The sequence below is a fragment of the Pan paniscus genome, chromosome 6 (assembly GCF_029289425.2).
Source record: "Pan paniscus chromosome 6, NHGRI_mPanPan1-v2.0_pri, whole genome shotgun sequence".
Classification (NCBI taxonomy): Eukaryota; Metazoa; Chordata; class Mammalia; order Primates; family Hominidae; genus Pan; species Pan paniscus.
The window spans coordinates 155,143,167-155,149,318 of record NC_073255.2 but is presented as its reverse complement, the minus strand read 5'-3'; the positions used below and the strand labels follow the sequence as shown (position 1 = coordinate 155,149,318).

The 6,152-nt window shown below is 36.0% G+C and overlaps 1 protein-coding gene across 2 annotated transcripts in view; it reads right to left on the bottom strand.

Moving 5' to 3' along the window:
- Positions 1 to 235: 235 nt before the first annotated feature.
- The window catches only part of ANKRD7 (ankyrin repeat domain 7), a 98,657-nt gene continuing 92,740 nt past the window's right edge, over positions 236 to 6,152 (bottom strand). Inside the window, exons 8-9 of one of the 2 annotated variants that reach the window (XR_010112789.1) lie at positions 1,658 to 1,698; positions 236 to 1,506 (exon numbers count right to left, since the gene is read on the bottom strand). The gene's annotated coding sequence lies outside the window, so the exon portion shown is untranslated. The remainder of the gene's footprint in view (positions 1,507 to 1,657; positions 1,699 to 6,152) is intronic. The other variant, XR_010112790.1, reaches the window with a different exon arrangement.

The following is a 6,152-nucleotide window of genomic DNA, read 5'->3' as shown; positions in this document are numbered from 1 at the left end:
AGAGCAATTGAGGAGTAGAAACAAAGAAAATCTGCTTTTCCTCCCCTCTCTATCAGAAAAAGCAAGAGTATTCTTAATCACTGGAGACAGTTCTAAACTCGTTAGACTAGAGAAAGCACCAGTGGAATCTATGCAGCAAACCTTGCTAAAATAACCTTCTTTCATTGGTTTCTACCATATACTTGCCTTCTCACAGCTGCTGTCTCTAAAAACCAGAAGCATTTTTCTTTCCCTTGTAATTCCTCTACAAATGTATTTTTCTTTTGTTAAGATGCTTCATATTCCCCAAGTCCTAACCCCTTCTTTGGGTTACTCATCCACTGAGTACCCCCAGTTGCATAATGCCCGCTAATAAGCTTCTTATTAGCTTTATTTGCTGTTGTTTTTCTCTTGTTAATTTGACTTTTGTCTGTCTAATTTTCAGAGTCCTAGTCAATGAACCCAAGATGAGTAGAGGAAAAACTCCTCAACACTTACATTTCTTTCTGAAGTCCTCTTGAGTCTTAAACAGAAGAGAGGGCTCGTATGCATGAGCAAAAGGATTTTTTAAATCTTAGAATAAGGATTTAAAAAAATAAACATTTCCACTTTCAAATAAACATCCCTCCAAAAACCTTCAAAGTATTAAATCATGGATACATTAGATATTGCATAGGATAAAAAAGATGAACCCTTTATGATTAATCATTCATCACAGTATTAAAAAATGAGATGCTATAAATATGCTCACAAGGTTATGCATTCTAATACTACATACTGAATGCTTTTCCAGAGAAAAGTAAGAAAAGTGAAGCATTAAGCAATAAAAAAAGAAAACTATAAGAGCAGAGATGGGAGTATTAATAATAACCAAAGATATGTCAATCTTTTGGAAGTCTTGGATAATACAATTTTATAGTAAATCTCTATCTATATCTAGTAAACAATCTTGGTTTTCAATTTAAAACCCTATGTTTATGCCAACAGAACTGACAAGTCCTACCAAGATTAAAAGAAAATTATTTGTCATTGAAGACCTCTCATCTTGCTAAGGAAACAGAAATATTAAAGATAACTTACTAAAAGTTATATTCAGAAACACCATCTATTTAACAATATTGCATTTGGTTAAGAAAAAAATTACAAACTTTGAGATCTTCAAAAATAAAAAATAAGAAAAAATCATTTCTTCTGATTCACTTAAAGCTACTTTCTGCCATTCTGCTTTCAGAGTTTCAACAAATGCATAGGCTGGGTGTTCTGGCTTACACCTATAATCCCAACATTTTAGAAGGCCAAGGCAGGGAGATCACTTGAGTCCAGGAGTTTGAGACCAGTCTGGGCAACATGGCAAGACTCTGTCTTTACAAGAAATTAAAACTTACCCAGATGTCGTGGCACACACCTGTAGTCCCAGCTACTTGGGATGCTGAGGTGGGAGGATTGATTTAACCTAGAAGGTTAAGGCTGCAATGATCCATGATTGTACCTCTGCACTCAGCCTGGGTTACCAGAGTGAGACTCTGCCTCAAAATAAATAAATAAATAAATAAATAAATAAACAAACAAACAAAAACATAAACTAAATACATAAATAACATCATCAATATCTGCATACAATCAAATAGTTTTACTATTTAATTATAAATTCAAAAACATGAATTAAATATTTAAGTACCTTCTAAATGTGAAGAATGTAAGGCTCCAAGAGCCTGGTACCTATGGAGAAAACAGAAAATGGCTGTCAGAAACAAATCCCAGGAACACTCAACAGAGACTACACTGAAAGTACTAGAAATGTACATGAACACAGAACACCCCCAAGAAAACTATATAAAATCAATTAAGAAAAACAAAAAATCTAGCTGGGCTTACAGTAAAATCAGCAGTAATTATTAAGCCAGCTTGCTCTTTGGCGCACTTTCTTATAGGTAGTTGCTGTTTATTATGTACCCCTTGTCACAGGATATTGTGTTTTTTTGTTTGTTTGTTTGTTTGTTTTATAGGTAAAATCTAAAACAAATAAAATAATAAACTTTAAATGTTCCCTTTAGATTTTGCATATTAATAAAAGTTGCTTGTCTGAAGGGCCCAGCAAGGAACTGACTCACGGAAGAATGCAATATCCACATTCTGATGATTTTATCCCCCTTTCCTCGACCAATCAACAACCTCAACTTTCCAGCCCCTCATCTTCCACAATCCTCTTAAAGATCCTTGAGCAGCATCCCTTGAGGAGACAGATTTGAGGCTTGAGGATTCCTCCCATCTCCTTGCTTTTTGGTCTTGCTATTATTAAACTCTTTCTTTGCTGCAATCTCCAATGTCTCAGTATGTTGATATGTTTCTGCAGAGCGGGCATATAAACCTGACAGTTCTGTAACAAACGTATAATCTGAACCTCTAGCCTATGAAGAAACACTTTTCTTAGCCATTCTACAAAGTCCAGAGTGTGATGTTTTAATATTAATTTAGACAATAAGCTGGCAATCTCGTAAGCATGTAACATCTATTGACTTCCTATTATGAATGAGGTTCAATGCATAGCTCTGAGGATTCAGACATAAGTATGGAATGAATACTGCCTTATAGGAGGAGATAATCTAGTAGGAAAACAAACTCATGGAAAAGATAATATTGAAATCATAATGCAAAAGACGCTATAGCAATCATAATTACTGATAATAGAAAATGGCATCATTGTAATTGAAACATTTATTACATGTTTACAATGTGCAAGGCACAATGTCAAAGCAATTTACAAGTATTAACTCACTGAATCCTCTATGAGACAAGTACTATTATTATAAATACCTTATTTTACTGATAAGGAATGGGAGGTTGAAGAAGTTAAGGTTATCCAGAAAGTAAAGGACAGACTATAGAATCAAACCCAGTCTGAGGCCTGGACTATCAAACATGCTGTTGTTGCCAATGAGTAAGAAGTCTATGGAAGCCTAGGGCAATGGAAGGGGAGAAAAAAATATATGCAATTTCTTTTCTCAATTCTCATAAGTTCTTAGCTGGGATACCTCTGTAACAAAAGACAGATTAGTGGAAAGGAAAGGTTTACAAATTTATTAACGGGCTTATGGACATGGGAGCCATACTACAAGGTATGAGGCTCAAGGGAGGGGTCAAATAACTGAAGTTTTCATTACACCCTCAGGTTACAGAAAGAATGCAGCTTGGAGGTCCTGGGGACAGGGAAAGGTGGTATCACAGGTTATGAGAGAGTAAAAGGAAGAAAGTATGTCAAGCAAAGGCTGTCTTGTTACGCACACGAAAATATTTCAGGTAATCTCAGAGCTGCCCTCAAAAAGAATAGATGGTAGCTTTTGTAAGGCTTCTCTGTCAGACCTTTAGAAGTATGAGACTTTGAGTCTCTTTTTTCTGTGAGTTAACCTTTCCTAGATCCAAGGGGGACCTCAGAGAAAGCCTGTTTTCATCTGTTGCTTACTTCATTTCACTAACGTAGATTTCCTCTACAGATGCAAATGTCCCACAAACCAGGCTATGTTTCAGGACTATGTTTATGTTTTGCAGCCCCTCTGAATAGCCATATTAAAACAGGCCAAAGAAGTATATTGTGGGGTAAAATATTCTGGTTTTCGTCACAAGGGTACTTAGAATCAACTGGAGTATGGGAAAGGTTTTCTGGGAAGAGGGTATTCTGGGAAGTAGGAACAGGGAGCAAGAGTGTGGAGGTATGAAGTAGTCCTAGAGGTATCTGTCTCATTAATATAGCATGAACTATGAGGTAGCTGGTGAGCTGAGTGAGGTTGGGGGCCTAGATGGATCAGGGGTGGTTTGGATGTTTTATCTTTTTCTTGTAGGCTACAGAGAGCCTATAACAAAATTTCTAATAGGGGAGTAAATAATATATTTGCATTAAGAGAGATCTGCTCAGTAGCTATGTGTTAGCAGCATGGGGAACAGTTTGAAGTAGGCAAGACTGGAAGTGTCACAGGTGTTTGAACCAGAGCAACTCCATCTTCAATAGGTGCTGGGTAAAATAAGGCTAAAAACCTACTGGTCTGCATTCCTAGATGGTTAAGACATTCCAAGTTGCAGGATGATGGCACAAGATACAGGCCATAAAGACCTTGCTGATAAAACAGGTTGTAGTAAAGAAGCTGGCTAAAACCCACCAGAACCAAGGTGGCAATGAGAGTTAGCTCTGGACATCCTCACTAATACACTCCCACCAGCACCATGACAGTTTACAAATGTCATGGCAATGTCAGGAAGTTACCCTATATGATCTAAAAAGGGGAGGAATGAATAATCCACCCCTTGTTTATCATATAATCAAGAAATAAACATAAAAATGGGCAACCAGAGTCTCTGTCTATGGAGTAGCCATTCTTTCATTCCTTTACTTTTCTAATAAACTTGCTTTCACTTTACTCTATGGACTCACCCTGAATTATTTATTATGCAAGATCCAAGAACCCTCCCTTAGGGTCTGCATCCAGACCCCTTTCCAGTCACAGAAGGGTAAGATGACAGCTGAATAGAACCAACAGCAGAAGGCAGTGTTATTAACTTTGGGTTTTATAGCCTAACACATCATAAGTGCTAAGGCTATGTTAAACTTTCACACTTCTCCTTCAGATAGCCCAGCCCTTAACTGATATGCCATTAGTCTAAATATCATGCATTTCCTCCCCCTTCCCCCAATCAACATAACATAAATCTAGCATAGGGATTAGATAATTCTTTCAAATAAGCAAAAGATATTAGATATGTCTTTTATCATATTTCCAGACCAAAGAGAAAAGAAGAAAGTTCAGATGCCCAACACCCCAGTCCATTTTCTCAATGCTGGTGCCTGCCTCCCCAGCAAGAAACAAAGCTCCTAAACTCATGGGCACCGGGATGCTGGGGAAATGACTAACATGAAAGGGAGTTGGAAACTTAAAGTGCTAGATAAATATTAACACAAATGATTACATAAAATTCTGCATATTAAATATTTATATTTACCATCTGTTTGATCATTCAAGTTGTTGCTTACGAGATTGGCAGAAAAATGGAAAAACTAATTCTTTAATCAGTATGTGAACATCATAACACAGGCCTTGGAATTAAAAATACAAAAATGCTGCAGTCAGAGAGTATCCCTTCATTCTTGAAATTCTAAAACTACTTAGATGTTAATAGCATCTCCTGACTCTATTAAAGGTCGAATAAAACTTGTGAAGAAAAGCTCTCTTTTATACATATATTTGTTTCCTTTTATTTATGACAGCAGAGTTTTCATTAGCAACACAAGAATGCGTTCTCAAGAGTGGATTCTTTTCACATAGTTTTGTTTTTTAAAGCATCTGCCTTAAGTAACTAAATATAATTTTTTAACTTTTTTATATGACACAATAAAAATCATCTAAGCTATTAACCTTTGGAAATATAATTTGACCTAAGTACCAACTGGTTTCTCATTACTTTAAAAGTATATTTTGGCCAAAAAGGTAATTACCACAACTGTGTTATTTTAGATAGTTCTATGGTCTGAATGTTGGTGTTTCCACAAATTCATAGGATGCAACCTAAAACCCAATGCAATAGTATTAAGAGGTGGGGCATTTGGGATGTGATTAAGTTATGAGGGCCCCACTCTCATAACTTTTTGGTACTCCAATAAAAGAGGCTCAAGGTATCTCCCTTGCCCCTTCTACCGTGTGAACTCACAGTTAGAAGGCGGCATCTTATGAGGCAGACAGCAAACGCTCATCAAACACGAAATCTGCTGGAACTTAATCTTGGACTTCCCTGCCTCTAGGACTGTGAGCAATAATTTTCTGTTCCTTATAAATTACATAGTCTAAGGTATTTTCTTATATAGTAGCTCAAGTGGACTAAGAGAGATTTTCTAACGTATATCTATCTTTATTGTTTGTCTTAAATTACTATTCCTGTTTGTTATATATAACTCCTTCCACTAAGATTCTTTAATATTTTTTGTCACTGGATGATAACATGCCAAATAAAATGTGTACTAGTTTAATGTTTTCACGTGGTTAACAAAATAGGTTATGTTTAATGCTTGACACCAAAGTATCCACATATTGATAATTCCCTACATATATCAGGTTTCTGTGACAAAAAATCCAGTTGATGGGCTATGATTTTTATTTTTTAGTTAAAATATTATTCTATGTCACATATAC